This window comes from Glycine max, chromosome 8 (assembly GCF_000004515.6).
Source record: "Glycine max cultivar Williams 82 chromosome 8, Glycine_max_v4.0, whole genome shotgun sequence".
NCBI lineage: Eukaryota > Viridiplantae > Streptophyta > Magnoliopsida > Fabales > Fabaceae > Glycine > Glycine max.
The window spans coordinates 36,254,898-36,272,074 of NC_038244.2; the positions used below are offsets into that span (position 1 = coordinate 36,254,898).

The window sequence follows — 17,177 nt, forward strand, 5'->3', positions numbered from 1 at the left end:
CATTTTATTAAGTTTTATGTCATTTTCACTGCAACACTTGGATGAATCACACTGGAATGAGAGGAATCCATAGGTTGTGTAGGTATGAGAATGTACAGTTGAGGATAAATTAAATGAATTAATTGGTACAACATATACCAACAAGATACATCTATTTTTCGATAGCTCATCACTTAAGAACTTCATAGTTAAGCATGCTTGACTTTGAGCAATTATGGGATGGGTGACCTTTTGGGAAGTTTCTTGGAAAGCATGTGAGTAAAGATAAAACACGTCTCATGTTGGTTTGTATGGACACTTATTGATCTTGAAAAAAGCTGAAGCAGATTGTTGAGGAATTGGAAATGCCTACCTACAGAGGGTTCTAACCAATGAAGGGTTTTAACCAATGAAGAGTTGAGTGAAGTGTCACTATGTGAAGTGTCGTAGAGTGTGAGCCATCGAGAAGTCGACAATTGGGGATGTTAGACTCACCCTCTCAAGTCTAATGATGAGTTTTTATTCCTCGGTCTTCAATTTCCAAACAAAGATCCTAATGCAACATCTAGGTCCATTGAAAGTATTTTCCAAGTTCGTCAGGTTTTAAGTCCATTTCATTATTTCATTCGCACTTTTTTTAAATATTAATTCACTATTCATCATATTGAACACTATTACTCAGTAAAACAACATTCTAGTCTTGCAAATGCACTCTAATTGAGTCCATTTGTCCCACTACAAGAATTCTATTTATGATCCTCATCACAAATCAATACATCATCAAAAGAATTCACGCTAAACAATATGAGTTCTAGCACATAATATCCTTATTCTTGATCTCAATTCAATCAATAACAATTCAATATTGAAAAAACTTGGCAATTCAAGGGACTTAAATCACAGTCAATCCAATAATTATACAACAAGGTACGAGGGTCTTCCTTTAGGATAGAACCACTCATTCATGATACATAAAAGTTAAAATAATACTCATAAAGTAATTATACCTTAAAAATTATTTGGCCTATCAAATCAACTAATAATGACTTAGAAATTTGTAGAGATATCATTTATTATACATACTTCAACATATAAGTCCAGTCATCAAAATTTCATCACAAAAGTATTATTTTTTATTTAAATTCCTTTGTTGTCATATCTCTGTAAAACATGATTTTAGAATTTTGCAAATTAATGAATCACATCATAATTCTGAGATATTTTACAAAGATCATAATCAATGGACTGGTGCAAAAAATGGATTTTAAAACAACTTTTAAGATTTGTTGGGTGAAAACTGATTTAAAACAAAGCACAATGACAATTTTGTAAATAAAAGACAAGTTTTTATATCATTTTTGTATAACCAATCTAAAAACAACATATTGAATAAGTCAAAAATGAATCGGTCTAAAAAATTAAACTTTTAGATTAGTTCAATTTATAACTGATTCAAATGTTTTTTATTAGATCAGTTATAAAGAAAGAGGATAAAAAAAACTCATTCTCCTCCTATTTTTGTTCAAATCTCTCTAAAATCCCAATACTATAATTTTGATTCACCTTGTCGAGCCAAAACCTAGAGCCTACACCCAACGTTCAAATCTCACCATCGTGAACCCCAATTGTATCGTCCCCCTCGCAATGTCGCACCCCACCATGCCCTTCATCGTGATGTGGTTATTTGAACAAACTCAGTTTTTGAGCTTGCACAACCCCAAAATTAGCAGCGCCTCCGTCAACTACATAATTGCCACAAACTCTCTTCCATCTCTTCGCCTTCATCTCGAATCCACTGTTGCCCCTCTATGCATCGCCACTGCTTCCTCTCACCAAACCTTTTACTCTTTCGCTGCCATTTGTTCATAGATCTCTCTAGTGTTTCGAGTTCAATAAGGTGTGACTTGACAATTTCTTCACATGTTTGTCAGTGACATCAAGAGTCTGGAACATCATTAGAACCAACATAGGCTCTGCGATGACAATCTTGAAGGGCTTTCACTGGAATGGAAGTTTGTAGTTTGCATTTTTTTGCTCTTCAAATCTGGTTTTGACTTTTGAAAGTAACGGATGCATTTTTTCCCTTTAATATTTTGAGGTTTTTATTTGAGTTTTGATCTTTGTATTTGGCTTTTTGTTAAGGTGCGATGGTGCTTCTGAGAAGATCCTAAAATCTGGTGGGGTCGTGTTGGAGGAAGCTATCCATACTCTAGTACTGATTGTGGGACCTTCAAATTTGGCAAAGCAAAAAGATTGTAGCATCAATGGCAAAATTTAGTGTCATCTCAGTTGATGAATACCAATTGTTGCAAATCTTGCATGTAAGTGTACCATTACTACTTTGAACTATTTACTTTGTTTAGACTTTGGAGCAATTTTTATTTAATTATTAATATCACATGAGTCATGGTTGATACCTTATAACTTTCAATGGACACAAATACAGAGGTAAATCTTATTTCAAGATATCAAATGGATCCAAACAATTACTTTATCGTCAATGTTAATAACGAGTGTACTTATTGTTGAAGATAGTAAGCCTATCAAGCATACACTTTGTTGCTTCCTTGTCCATTTTATCTTTCTTAGGATTGCTTTCTCAATCTTGAATCTAGTCTCATATCTTTGAGAACAGGTGATCATGGTCAGATTATCACATTAATAGTTGAGATACTCATTTAATTTTATGGACACATATGCAGAGGGAGTAGTTAATGGAATTGCTATTCAGGGAGGGACTTTTGATTGGTTTGGTTTGAGGTACAACACTATGTAAATATGGTTTTCTTTCTTTCCTGTTTTTATGTAATCACTTGAGATTGTTGTGTACCTATAACATTTTTTGGCATGTTTAATTTTGTTATGGTTAAAGCTTTCTTTTGGTTTGCTCTGTTAGGCTAGGGGATTGGTCACAACTTTAGCCAAATCCTAAGTTGTATATATATATATATATATATATATATATATATATATATATATATATATATATATATATATATATATATATATATAATATGTTCCTATTTTATGTTAAAAAACACCCATTTTGTATGCTAATAATGTAGCAAGTAGCAAGCATAACCATACAAGTTGTAGGAATCATTGTTTCAAATCATGGAGCTTGCCAACTTGACTATTCCCCTTCAACTAGTTTGGTTTTGAAAGAGGTACTAGATCCTAATCATTTTTGGAATTTCTTATATTAATTGAAATACATATGAACCACTTCTAATGCTATCATTCTTGATAGTGGAACTAAAATCTTGCTCATTCTTTGTTTGATTTTACTCAATCATGCAATATTCACTAAGACTCATATACTACATTGGCCTGATTCAGAGTCAAGCAAGTAAGTAACTATAAATTGTAATTTTGTAACCCCTGTATTTAGTACATTATGTTGTACTTAGTATATTGTTTGTAAGACATGTTAATCTTAGGCTTTATTATTGTAGTGAGCATTTCCCCTCATAACTTTTCTAAATATTCATTGTATTTAAAATACTTTTATTTATCTAATTTTATTATATTACTAATATCACTTGATCCGGAAACAGCCTCTTTGCATATGCAAAGGTAAGGCTGCGTACAATATCCCTTCCCCATACCTTCGCATAGCGAAGAGCCTCTGGGCAATGGGGTACGAAGTTTTTTTACTAATATCACTTGAATTTATTATACATCACAGGGTGACATTTCGTGTGGCCTAGCTTTATGTATAGTAGTTTTATCACTTGACCTCCTCACCATGTTTGGCTTGTGTAGATTTCTTAATTGATTTCCTTAACAAAATTTGGGAATGCAGGTCAAAATGAAGCTAATTAATCTTAGGCATGCACAAATGTATGTATATGCCTTTCCATGTTGGTTGTTGTTACTAATAAGTATATGTCTTCTTTGTTGTTACTAGAAAAAATGGCATAATATAATTCATTAATTTTTTTATTCTTATTTATTTTGTTATCCTTTTGGATATTTTCCATAGGTTTCACCTATAGAAAAAATAGTTTGTTGCTCAACAAAGTAATTAGATAATACAGTATTTCTCAGTCATTATTGTTTCATTTTCCTTTATGTTCTATTTTTTGTTGCCAAATTTTCTCTCTATTTTCTCAAACGGATAATACATCTGCAGAAATACATTTTCAAATAAAATAATTGAATTCTAAGTTATAATGAAACAAAGTGTTCTTGGGTCAACATTTTATGTGGGTGTCCTAATACAAGGCAGTTTTCTCAAAGCATATAAGCCTTATGTAGTAGCTATTACCCTTGGGCAATGCATCCTCAATTCATTATCCTTCAATACTAACTACTCTGTCATACTATTTTGTAGGTATTTCATGTATTGAAGCTAGGAGAAGAGCAGATATCAGAGCTCTGGCTCTAAACAAGGATAACACAAATCTTTTGGTTTCAACTTTGGATAAGCAATCGATAATCTTCACTGACCCAATTGTAAGTTAAATTTACTTGAAATTAGCCTGCTGAACTAATTTTCTTTGCTTTGTGCAGGCAGGAAGACTTAGTAGGATACTAATGAGGAGAGAACAAGCAAATGGAAGGTTCTGATGAACTTATTTATGTTGTTTATATTATGTAAGGTTTAATGAGTAGTATATGTTTAGAATATTTGACTACAATTTGTTTAGATTAATGTATTTGATGCTTTTATTGTTAAGCAAATATATTATAACTTGTGATCAAGTAAATTGTTTGTATTGTGGTATGTATGTAACACAAATCTTTTGGTTTCAACTTTGGATAAGCAATCGATAATCTTCACTGACCCAATTGTAAGTTAAATTTACTTGAAATTAGCCTGCTGAACTAATTTTCTTTGCTTTGTGCAGGCAGGAAGACTTAGTAGGATACTAATGAGGAGAGAACAAGCAAATGGAAGGTTCTGATGAACTTATTTATGTTGTTTATATTATGTAAGGTTTAATGAGTAGTATATGTTTAGAATATTTGACTACAATTTGTTTAGATTAATGTATTTGATGCTTTTATTGTTAAGCAAATATATTATAACTTGTGATCAAGTAAATTGTTTGTATTGTGGTATGTATGTGACTGTGGCGATGGTTTACAGGAGGGAAATGAATAAAAATGCAGCTCAAATTAAAAAGAATAATACTTTGCATCTGGTTATGTAATAACTGATGTAAAAGATTTGGTTATAAGACAAAAACCAATCTAAAAAGGATGTTTTTAGACTAGTTAATGAATTAACTGATGTAAAAGGTTAGTTATAAGACAAAACCGATCTAAAAATGATGTGTTTTTAAACCAATCTAGGCATTTTAGATTAGTTTTTAGATTGGTTGTATAGGAATCGATCTTATTTTAAGATCGGCTCATAATCCGATGTAAAAGGTTGGGCTTTCTACATCTCCTGCATATACTTCAGCCGATGTAAAAGGTCATTTTTAACTGATGTAAAAAGTTTTCTTTTTGGTAATAGTGACATCAAAACTACATATAAAATTTTCCCAAAATTTAATACAAACAAGAAATACAATTTTCATAATTAATTGGCCATATCAGTAAAAAAATCACACTAAAAAATAAAAAGTAATTATCTAATCGTCTTTTAAATTTCTAAGAAACTTCTTAGGTGTTTTTCAAGGTAATTTGTACAGCATATAGTCATTCACATAAAAACTATTTTTTCTTTCAAAAACACATTGTAGAACAAAAAATAAAGAACACAACATTTATTCAAAATAAAAATATAAAAACAACTCATAAAATTATAAGGAAAATGAGAGACATCACTAATCATTTATCATTTATGGAAGATTTTTATGGTTCCAGTCCTAAAAAATACACCACTTAGACAATTTATTAAGTCAAAATATCTCCCATGATAAATTCAAAAAATCACGAAAATAATTCCATTGAAAATAGTAAGAGTACTTAGAAAATTCCCAATTTATTTTGTAAAGACCAAAGGCATAATCACACTTGGGAATGGTCCCACTTCTCAAAGAAAATGTACAAAATATTAATAAAATATAAAAATAGTGGCTTCATATGTTATCTATGATTTTCACGGTTAACACAGAGAAATCACAAGCATCTCTAGGTAGAAAAGCAATTTGAACAAGATATGAATCCACAACACCTCCAGCACATCCACAATGAAGAAAAACTCAGGGAAACATCACCAAGGCTAAAGGCAACGAAAAACACCCTCCATACCTTAGGTGGGTTAACTTTAAATTGCAAGAAATGAGTGTTGTTTCCTCTACACTATATCTTGAAATGGAAGGAAAACAACTTTGTTCTTGAGGCTTCAATCTTAGAGAGAAGAAAATAATTTCTAGAGAGGTTGGAGAAAAGCTAGCACGCTCTTGGAGAGGGAGAACGGAAATAAAAATAAAAAAGGTGTCATTTCCCCTTAATTAGGGTCGGCTCTAGCTTTCATTGGGCTATGGTCCCTCTATTTTTTGGCCTTCTAAGGCCCATATATGGCAAGGTTAGGATTTGGTCCTTGGGTGTTTTTAGTCCCCCATCATCTCGTATAATTAACTTATGTTAATTTAATTAATCTACAACATGTGCCACTTTATTAAACATTTCTCTACTACTCATGTTAGACTTAACTCAATCTAACTAGACTTAAATTAAAAATTAATTTCCTTAACCATGTCTCTACATCATTAATTACAATTAATTACTTAACTTTATTAATTAAACCATCACAAGAAATTACTAAATCAATTCAGTCATTATGGAATTAATGCTTCATTTATTTAAAAAGTTCGAGTTATTTACTACAATATCATTAATGAATTATTTCCCTTTTGTTGACCAAAGTTTGACTAGTCTTTGACTTTGGTTGACCAAGGTCAAATTAAACTTAAACTTAGTTTGAATTAATTGTTTTAATCATGATTAAGCTATTAATCACTAATCACATTTATTCACATGAAACACATTTATTATTTAATGCAAATAAATCATAATTAAATCATACACGCATATGATTACTAAGTTGTAATTTTTAGGGAGTTACGTGTTTGTACACAATATATTAAAATAATTTTAACTTTACCAATTATCTTGTAGTGGTATTCATTTTATATTAATCATTAATTAATTCTTGAGTATTCCAATAATTTTCCCCATGTGGAAATTGATTGTTCTCCATTAGGGTTTGGAAGTAGGAACTTCGCATCATTATCCTTCTTAGAGAGTGCTAATACCATTATGATATAAAGTCCTTGGACAAAAGTTTGTCCCTTGCTGAGGTCAAAATATGCTTTCATTGCTCAAAAAATAGTCGTATTGATTATGAGGATGGTACCCCGTCATTTTGAAAGTTGGGGTCAAACCTTGTTTGCTTTAGGAATTGTGTGCTCCATGGAAAGATGTCCTTGATGACAAACTTTGGAGAAAATCATTCGTGTGTATTGTGATGAAGGATAGACATAATGACATTATGAAAGACTCAATCAGGTTTGAATTGATGGATGTTGACAATAGATATTTTATGGTCAATTTTGACAAGAGACCAAACAAGGACAAAGTTGTTGTCGGTGAACCATGGATGTTTTTTTTACTATTATTTGGCTGTTAATGTTTGGAATCCATGTTTTATTACTCCTTTGAAGCCAAGATTGAATTATGGTTTGAGTTCTCTTTCTAAATTTAAATATGTTTCACTATGATGTGTGGAAGTAATGACTTCCAAGATTATTTTGATGATGCCAAAGAATCAAGAGTTAAGCAAATTCCAAAGATTCAAGAATCAAGTTTCAAGAATCAAGTTTCAAGAATCAAGATTCAAGAATCAAGAGAAGACTCAATCAAGATAAGTACTAAAAAAGTTTTTCAAAACATTGAGCAGCACAAGAAGTTTTCACAAAATCATTACCAAAGAGTTTTACTCTCTGGTAATCGATTACCAGAAGGAAGTAATTGATTACCAGTAGCCAGCATTGTTTTCAAAACTGATTTACAAAGCTGTAATCGATTACCATGAGCATGTAATCGATTACCAATGTTTTAAAACGTTAGATTTCAAATTTCAAGAGTCACAACTAGTGATAAAACTTTTCAAATCATTTCAAACTTGTGTAATCGATTACACAATACTTGTAATCGATTACCAGAGTTTCTAAACGTTTTGATTTTCAAAATTTAAATATGAAGAGTCACATTTGTTGATGTGTAATCGATTACACCTTGACGGTAATCGATTACCAGTGACTGATTTCAAAAAATAAATTTCCAAAAGTCACAATTCTTAAAGTGACTTGTTTCTAAAGATTTTTTCAAAAGTCACAACTTTTTAAATGACTAGTTTTCAAAAAAGTCACAATTTTTAAAAGGTGACTAGTTTTAAAGAACTTTCCAAGAGTCATAAACTTTAACTTGAGTCATCAAGAGATTATAAATATGTGACCATGGCATGAATTTCATAACATCTATCTTTTCAACAAGTTTCATAACAAGTTTTTACAGAACTTTCTGATTCATTTCTCTTCATTTTTCTAAAAGTTTTTGTTCAATCCTTTCTCTTTCAAGAAAAGTTCTTTGATAAAAAACTTGTGCTATTCTTCTTCATTCACTTCTCCATTTTCCAAAAGAATAGAATGACTAACCTCCTGAATTCTTTTGTATCTCTCTTCTCTCTTTCCAAGAGAATTCAAAGGACTAACCGCCTGAAAATTCTTTTGATTTTTCCCTTCCTCTTAAACAAAAGATTTCAAAGGACTAACCGTCTGAGATATATTTTGTTTCCCCTTACAAAGATTCAAAGGACTAACCGTCTGAGAATTCTTTGTCCCAACACATTGAAGGGTACATCCTTTGTGGTACAAGTAGAGGGTACATCTACTTGGGGGTTGTTATACTGAGAACAAGAGAGGGTACATCTCTTGTGGATCAGTTCAAGTGAAGGGTACATCCACTTGGTTGTTCAAAGAGAACAAGGGAGGGTACATCCCTTGTGGATCTTTGGCTTGTAAAGGATTTTACAAGGTTGAAAGAAATCTCAAGAATCGGTTAGTTGCTTGGGGACTGGATGTAGGCACAGGTTGTGGCTGAACCAGTATAAATCTTGTGTTTGTCTTCTTCTTCCTTACACTCTTTAATTTCCACTGTATTTTTTTATTTCCACTTTACTTTTGTCTAATTTATTGTCTTTGTTCTTTACATCCTCACAACTTAGTAGTAAAGCCTAATTGAATCTAGTAACATTAAGGTTAAATTTTTAATTAGTCAAGACACATTAATAATTAATTCAACCCCATCTTCTTAATTATTCTGAGGTCACTTAATCCAACATGATGAAAATTTTCTTCTTGCATTACACTTTCTCAATTTAAATATGTTTCTATATGATGAAAATTTTCCTTCTTGCATTAAGTTTTGTTATTGGTAAACCCATTAAAGTGGATGTTGAAACTCTTAAACATCATTATACGAATAGACTTATAGGATCGTCTTGAAATCAAGCAAACAAAACAAGACGAATTTGATCCTAACCATGACCTGAAAGTTATCAAGAAGCGTGATCCTAATCTCAACCTACCTATAGAACCAAAATTATACGAGAATGAACAACCTAACTACATGGAAAGAGGTTCATTCATCTCTTACTAAAATTCTCATTAATCCAAGCACAAGGGTCCACTCAAAGAAATGCAATGAAACACATAATGGGTTGATTCAAGAAACTTGGGATCAAACAATATGGTGGTTCATTGAGGAAATTACATAGAAGACATGTTTGAATTCAAATTTTAATTTGAATTTCAAAATTTAGATTTGACCATGAATTTGATTTTTGGATTTGAATTTAAGTTTGGATTAGATTTCCTACGATTTTATCTTATCATTTATTCCAAATTTAAATTTTGGATTTGACTTTTGATTTAACATGACACTATAAAATTTCTAAACACAAGAAGAAAAGGAAAGCTCTGACAACGGAGAAAATACTCAAATTCTTATTATTCAAGTTGTTATGATTCTCCATTACATGACTTCCTATTTATAGGAAAGTAGAAAAACAAGTAATAGAAAATAAATCCTAAGCAAATCCTAATCAAATCATAACCTTATTTGAACTAAAGACATGATAAAATCCTAATAGAGGAAACATATCTTAATAAGATATGATCCTTATTCTAATAAAGGAAATGCATCCAAAGATAAGATAAAATCCTAATAGAGAAAACCAATCTTAATAAGATATGATCCTCATCCTAACAAAGGAAACAAATAAAAAGACAAGATAAAAACATATCCTAATCATATTTACTCTAAATCCTAATAATAAATGTCAAATATCTTATGATATCCTCAAATTTCTTCTAATATCTTCAAGGATTTTAAATGCTAAAAAATCTTGAAATATCTTGAAATATTATGCTTGTTGGATCTCTATCATCCCCTCCCTTTCAAAAGGATTTGTTATTGAATCAAATCCATCACATGAATCCAAATTCAATCTCTTGGATCAAAAATCATTATCACATGTCCTTTGTCATAAGGAATATAAGTCAATGTTGGTCCACTTAGCTTTTCCTGCATTGTTACATCCCTTATTCCAACATGAAAACATAAAATTTAAATTCAAAAGAGAAGTTTAAGGAAGAATTAATTTATTAGTTCAACTCTAATGAAAGGATTAAAGTAGTCTTAAACTCAAAGTCTTATAATCCTTAGAAGTTAGTCATTCTCTAGTAGTCTTAAAGTCCTTAATCTCACAATTTGTTAGTCGGGCTCATAGTTTGGTAAGGTCCACTAAGTTCTTTCAAGCCTTGAGGCATTAGCATATTTGAAATTGAAAGCATAAGTTCAACTAAGTAATGCTCATTTAATGCATTCAAGCTCTTTTGAAAATTAAATTTATCAAATAAATTCTTTTCTTGAGCATCCCCATTTAAAGATTAATGCATTAATATCATAGGAACACAAAATTTCTTATCCTTAAACATATGGTGTCCATGCCTACAGAACTCATCATTCCCAATTTCTCTACAAACAATAACACAGAAAAAGTTTCATCATGATCATACAAGTCCAAATGATGTGTGTTATTCTCAAGTCTCAAGGACTTTGCATCATTGCCAAAAAAAAGATAATGCAAATCACAAATATCATGCAAATCAAGATTATGTGAGTCTTAAGTATAATGAAAATTAAGATTTATAATTTTGATCCTATCCTTGTATATAGAAGAAATTAAGATGATATAATTTCAAAAAAGATCCACAGAGACTAGATGGTTGTTAGTGATAAAATGACCAAATTATAATGTAATCAATAAAAAAAGGACCAAGAAAAAGGAGCTAATAGCTCATGCAAATAAATTTCAATATTCAATCAATGCATTATATAAAAGAATATTATATCATTTACTCAAGAAGTGGCTATTATGGACATGTATTCAAGGACGATCCTACATCCCCTCCCTTTCCTTCGGAGCTAGATAAGGTAGAAAGTATGAAATAACTAGTGCTTCCACCAATGCTACATCTAAGAATGACAGAATTATTGTTACATATCCCATCCTTGTGTCGGGAACCAATTAAGGTGCTGCAATTATGAAAGAGATCCATGAAAATTGGATGGTTGTTAATAGAGACATGGCTGAATCATAATGTAATTATTATAAAAAAAAACAAAAAGAGTTGCTAGCTCATGCAAATAAATGCCAATATTTAATGTAGTATACAAGGGACTTTATATAGTTTACATATGATGTGGCTAATATGGTTATGTATCCATGGACTGTTCTACATCATCTCTCTTTTTCTTTGGAGCTAGATGTGGTAGAAAACTCAAATAACTCTTGGAGTCGCCAATGCTACACGTGAGAATGGTGAAAATATTGTTCTAGATGCTATCCTTATGTCAAGAAGCAGTTAAGGTGCTATAATTTAATGTAGCCAAATCATAGTGTAATTAATAAAAAAAGGCTACAACAAAAAGGAACTAATAACTCACACAAATAAATTCTACTATTTGATGCGGTATACAAGGGACTTTATATCATCTACTAAGGATGTGACTATTAAATGTATCCAAGGACTATCATACTTCACTTCCCCTTCCTTCAAAGCTAGAAGAGGTAGAAAAGTCTAAAATAATTGGTTAGCCGCCAATGCTACAAGTGAAAACTGTGAAATTATTGTTCAGAATCCTATCCTTGCTTAAGGGAATGAATTAAAGTGTTAATCCATGGAGATTGGATGATTGTTAATAGAAAAATGGCCAAATCACTGTGTAATTGATAAAAAAAGTTGGACAATCAAAAGAAGTCAATAGTTCAAGCAAATAAATTCCCATATTTAATGTAGTATATGAGGGACTTGACATCATTTACTTACGATGTGGTTTTTATGGACATGTGTCAAAGGGATGTCATACATAACCTCCCCTTCTTTTAGAACTAGACAAGGTAAGAAAAAAATCTATAATAATTGGTGGAGCTGCCAACACAACAAGTGAGAATGGTGAAAATATAGTTCTCGATCCTATCCTTTTGTCTGAAAGCAATTAAGGTTCTATAATTTCAAAAAATAGATCGATAGAGATTGGATGGTTATTAATAGAAAATTGGTTAATTCATAGTGTAATTAACAAAAAAAGGGACAACCAAAAGGAGATGATAGCTCATGCAAATAAATTCCAATATTTAATGTAATATACGAGGGACTTTGTATCATTTCCTCCGGTTGTGGCTATTATGAACATGTATCCAAGGATTGTCATACATCACCTCCTTTTCCTTTAAAGCTAGACACAAGGTAGAAAAGTCTAAAATAATTGGTGGGCCCGCCAATGCTAAAGGTGAGAATGACAAAATTATTGTGCAAGATCTTATCCTTGTGTCAGGAAGCATTTAAGGTGTTATAACTTCGAAAAAGGATCCATGGACATTGGATGATTATTAATAGACAAAAAATATCCAAATCATAGTGTAATTATTAATAAATAAGGGGACAACTAATAGGAGCCAATAGCTCGTTCAAATAAATTATAATATTTAATAAAGTATATGAGAAACTTTATATCATTTACTCAAGATGTGGCTATTATGAACATGTATCCAAGGGTTGTCCTACGTCACCTCCCCTTCCTTTGTAGTAAATGGAGGTCAAAAAGTATAAAATAATAGATGTAGCTACCAATGCTATAGGTGAGAATGACAACATTATTGTTCCTGATCTTCTCCTTTCATTAGGAAGCAATTAATGTGCTATAATTTGGAAAGAAATATCCCTGGAGATGAAACAGTTGTTAATCGAAAAATAGTCAAATCATTGTGTAATTAATAAAAAAAGGAAACAACCAAAGAGAATCGATAGCTCATGCTAAAAAATTCCAATATTTAATGTAGTATACAAGGGACTTTATATCATTTACTTAGGATGTGACTATTATGAACATGTATCCATGGACTTTCTTACTTCACCTCCCTTTTTTTTAGAACTAGACGGGGTAGAGAAGACTAAAATGATGGAGCCACCAATGTTATTGGTGAGAATGACAAAATTATATTTTGAGATCCTATCCTTGTGTATAGAAGAAATTAAGATGATATAATTTCAAAAAAGATCCATAAATTTTGGATGGTTATTAATGAAAAAACAACAAAATATTAATGTAATTAATAAAAAAAAGGAACAACAAAAAGGAGTTGATAGCTCACACAAATAAATTCCAATATTCAATCAATGTATTATATAAAGGAATATTATGTCATTTAATAAAGATGTGGCTATTATGAACATGTATCCAAGGACAGTCCTACATCACCTCCCCTTCCTTCGAAGCTAGACGAGGTAAAAAAGTATGAAATAACTAGTTTTGCCTCCAATGCTACATCTAAGAATGGTGAAATTATTGTTCCAAATCCCATCCTTGTGTCAAGAACCATTTAAGGTGCTGGAATTTCGAAAGAGATCCATGAAAAATGGATGATTAATTCTTAATAGAGAGACGACCTAATCATAGTGTAATTAATATAAAAAAGAACAACCAAAAAGAGTCAGCACCTCATGCAAATAATTTCCAATATTTAATGTAGTATACGAGGAACTTTATATAATTTACACATGATGCAACTAATATGGGTATGCATCCAAGGACTGTTCTAGATCATCTCTCCTTTTCTTCGGAGCTTGACATGATAGAAAACTCAAATAACTTGTGGAGCCGCCAATGCTACAGGTGAGAATGGCAAAAATATTGTTCTAGATTCTATCCTTATGTCAGGACGTAGATAAGGTGTTATAATATAATGTAGCCAAATCATAGTGTAATTAATAAAAAAAAAGGTGACAACAAAAAGGAACTAATAACTCATGCAAATAAATTCTACTATTTAATGCGGTATACAATTTATAACATTTACTCAGGATGTGACTATTATGGAAATGTATCCAAGGATTATTTTACTTCACCTTCTCTTCCTTCAGATCTAGAAGAGGTAGAAAAGTCTAAAATAAATGGTGTAGCCGCCAATGCTATGAAAAAATCGTTGTGTAATTGATAAAAAAAAAGTTGGACAATCAAAAGGAGTCAATAGTTCATGCAAATAAATTCTCATATTTAATGTAGTATATGAAGGACTTGACATCATTTACTCAAGATTTGGTTTTTATGGACATGTGTCCAAGGGATGTCACGCATCACCTCCCCTTCTTTTAGAACTAGACGAGGTAGAAAATGTCTATAATAAATGGTGGAGCCGCCAACACAACAAGTGAGAATTGTGAAAATATAGTTCTCGATCCTATCCTTTTGTCTGGAAGCAATTAAGGTTCTATAATTTTGAAAAAAGATTGATAGAGATTGGATGGTTGTTAATAGAAAACTAGCTAAATCATGGTGTAATTAATAAAGATAAGGTACAACCAAAAGGAATTGAGAGCTCATGCAAATAAACTCCAATATTTAATGTATTATATGAGGGACTTTATATCACTTACTCAAGATGTAACTATTATTGACATGTATCCAATATTGTTCGATATCACCTCCTTTTCATTAGAGCTATATGAGATAGAAAAGTTTAATATAATAGGTGTAGCCACAAATGCTACAGGTGAGAAGGACAAAATATTGTTCTAGATCCTATCCTTGTGTTAGGAAATAATTAAGGTGCTATAATTTTGAAAAAGAGATCCATGTAGATTGAATGGTTGTTATTAGAAACAAAATAGCCAAATCATAGTTTAATTAATATAAAAAGGCGACAACTAAAAGGAACAAATAGCTCATGCAAATAAATTGTAATGTTTCATGTAGTATATGTGGGACTTTATATCATTTTTTCATGATGTGACTATTGTGAACATGTATTCAAGGATAGTCCTACTTTCCCTCCCCTTCCTTTGGCGCTAGACGAGGTACACAAGTCTAAAATAATTGGTGTAGCCACCAATGCTACAGATGAGAATGATGAATTTTTATTTTAGATCCTATACTTGTGTCAAGAAGTAGTTAATGTGCTATAATTTGGAAAAAAGATTCATGGAGATTAAATGGTTATTAATAGAAAAAATAGTCAAATCATAGTGTGATTAATACAAAAAAGGACAAATTAAAACAAAAGGAATTGGTAGCCCATGCAAATAAATTTCAATATTTAATCTAATATACAATGAACTTTATATCATTTACTCAAGATGTGACTACTATGAACATGTATCCAAGAATCATGTCTTACTTCACCTCCCCTTCCTTTAGAGCTAGACGAGATAGAAAAATTTAAAATAATTAATATAATCATCAATGTTAAAGTTCTTGTGTCAGGAAGCAATTAAAGTGCTATGAAATAAAAAAATAATCCATGAAAATTGGATCGTCTTTAATAGAAGAAGTGGTCAAATCATAGTGTAATTGATAAAAAAAAAAATGGGACAACCAAAATGAGCCGCGCATATAAATTCCCATATTTCATTAGTATACGAGGTAGTTAATTTATATCATTTGCTTGGTATGCGGCTACATGTATCCTATGACTGTCCTAGATCACCTCTCATTCTTTCAGAACTATACGAGGTAGAAAATTCCAAAGTAGTTGGTGGAGCTGCTAATGCTATAGTTGAGAATGGCGAAATTATTGTTTCAGAACTTATCCTTGTGCCCGGAAGCAATTAAAGTGCTATAATTTCGAAAAAAATTCATGGAGATTGGATGGTTATTAATAGAAAGATGACCAAATAGGGAACAACCAGAAGGAGCTGGTAGCTGATACCTTTAATATAACGTATTTGCATTACATTTATTAAAAATAAATATATCATAGTTAATAAATATAATATTTAATAGTATTATCAAATTAATTTATATTATATTTGATAAATATAATAATTAATACAATATAAGAAAATCATCTGTTTATTTATATATTTATACAAATACTACAGTAGTAACATTAATTAAATATTATCTTAGTACTTGTTTTTAATTATATATATTTTTTTTTTATACTTTGAATTTGATTACTTCAAAATAGGTTTTAGTAAAAATAATTAATTTTTTTTTACTATATAATTAAATTTAGGTAATCATCAAAGAGTCTTTTCTAGATACCTAATCGGTGCTCATGACATCTTGGCCCTTGTAGGAGGGTTCTTTCATCATAAAGTATCTTAGACTTTAATCCAATTCGAAGGACACTAGCATCAGCCAGAGTTTGGTAAAAGTCATCAGTCTCATCTTAGATGTATCATGACAAAATATAGTTTGTCACAATTCAAGAATGTGAATTATCTAACCTTCTACTTTAATTTAAGAATTTAGCTTAAAGCTGAAAAAATATTTTGAATTTTAATTTGTTATTAAAAAATTGTTAAACTAACTTGAATTATTTTTTTAATAATATTAATTATTTAATTAGTTGATAAAATAAAATTACATAAAAGAATGTTATATTATAATTTTTATATGTTTTTTTTTACATTTTAGATAACTTTATAGTTTAAAGTTTTCTTAGTTAACTTTAAACTTTTAAAGATTAAATATTTTATTAATAATTAAAATAAATTATTTAATATTAAAAAATAACCAAAGAATAGTAAAAATAGCGATGGTGTGATCGATGGTTTAGCTTTAATTACTATGATAGATCACAGGGACATTTACTAATTAAACTAACCAAGATAACCGTGAAACCATATATATCCTATATATATATATATATATATCTATATATATATATA

At 30.6% G+C, this 17,177-nt stretch overlaps 1 long non-coding RNA gene across 5 annotated transcripts; it reads left to right on the forward strand.

Moving 5' to 3' along the window:
- The first annotated feature begins 1,478 nt into the window (after positions 1 to 1,478).
- Positions 1,479 to 5,005, forward strand: LOC102659373 (uncharacterized). Of its 5 annotated transcripts, none has more exons than XR_415660.3 (4): positions 1,479 to 2,300; positions 2,682 to 2,739; positions 3,785 to 3,822; positions 4,316 to 5,005. It is a non-coding gene; the product is annotated as an uncharacterized lncRNA (long non-coding RNA). The 5 variants fall into 5 exon arrangements; XR_005892477.1 differs by having other exon boundaries at positions 1,479 to 2,042; positions 2,122 to 2,300; positions 3,785 to 5,005; XR_005892476.1 differs by having other exon boundaries at positions 3,785 to 5,005.
- Positions 5,006 to 17,177: the final 12,172 nt, after the last annotated feature.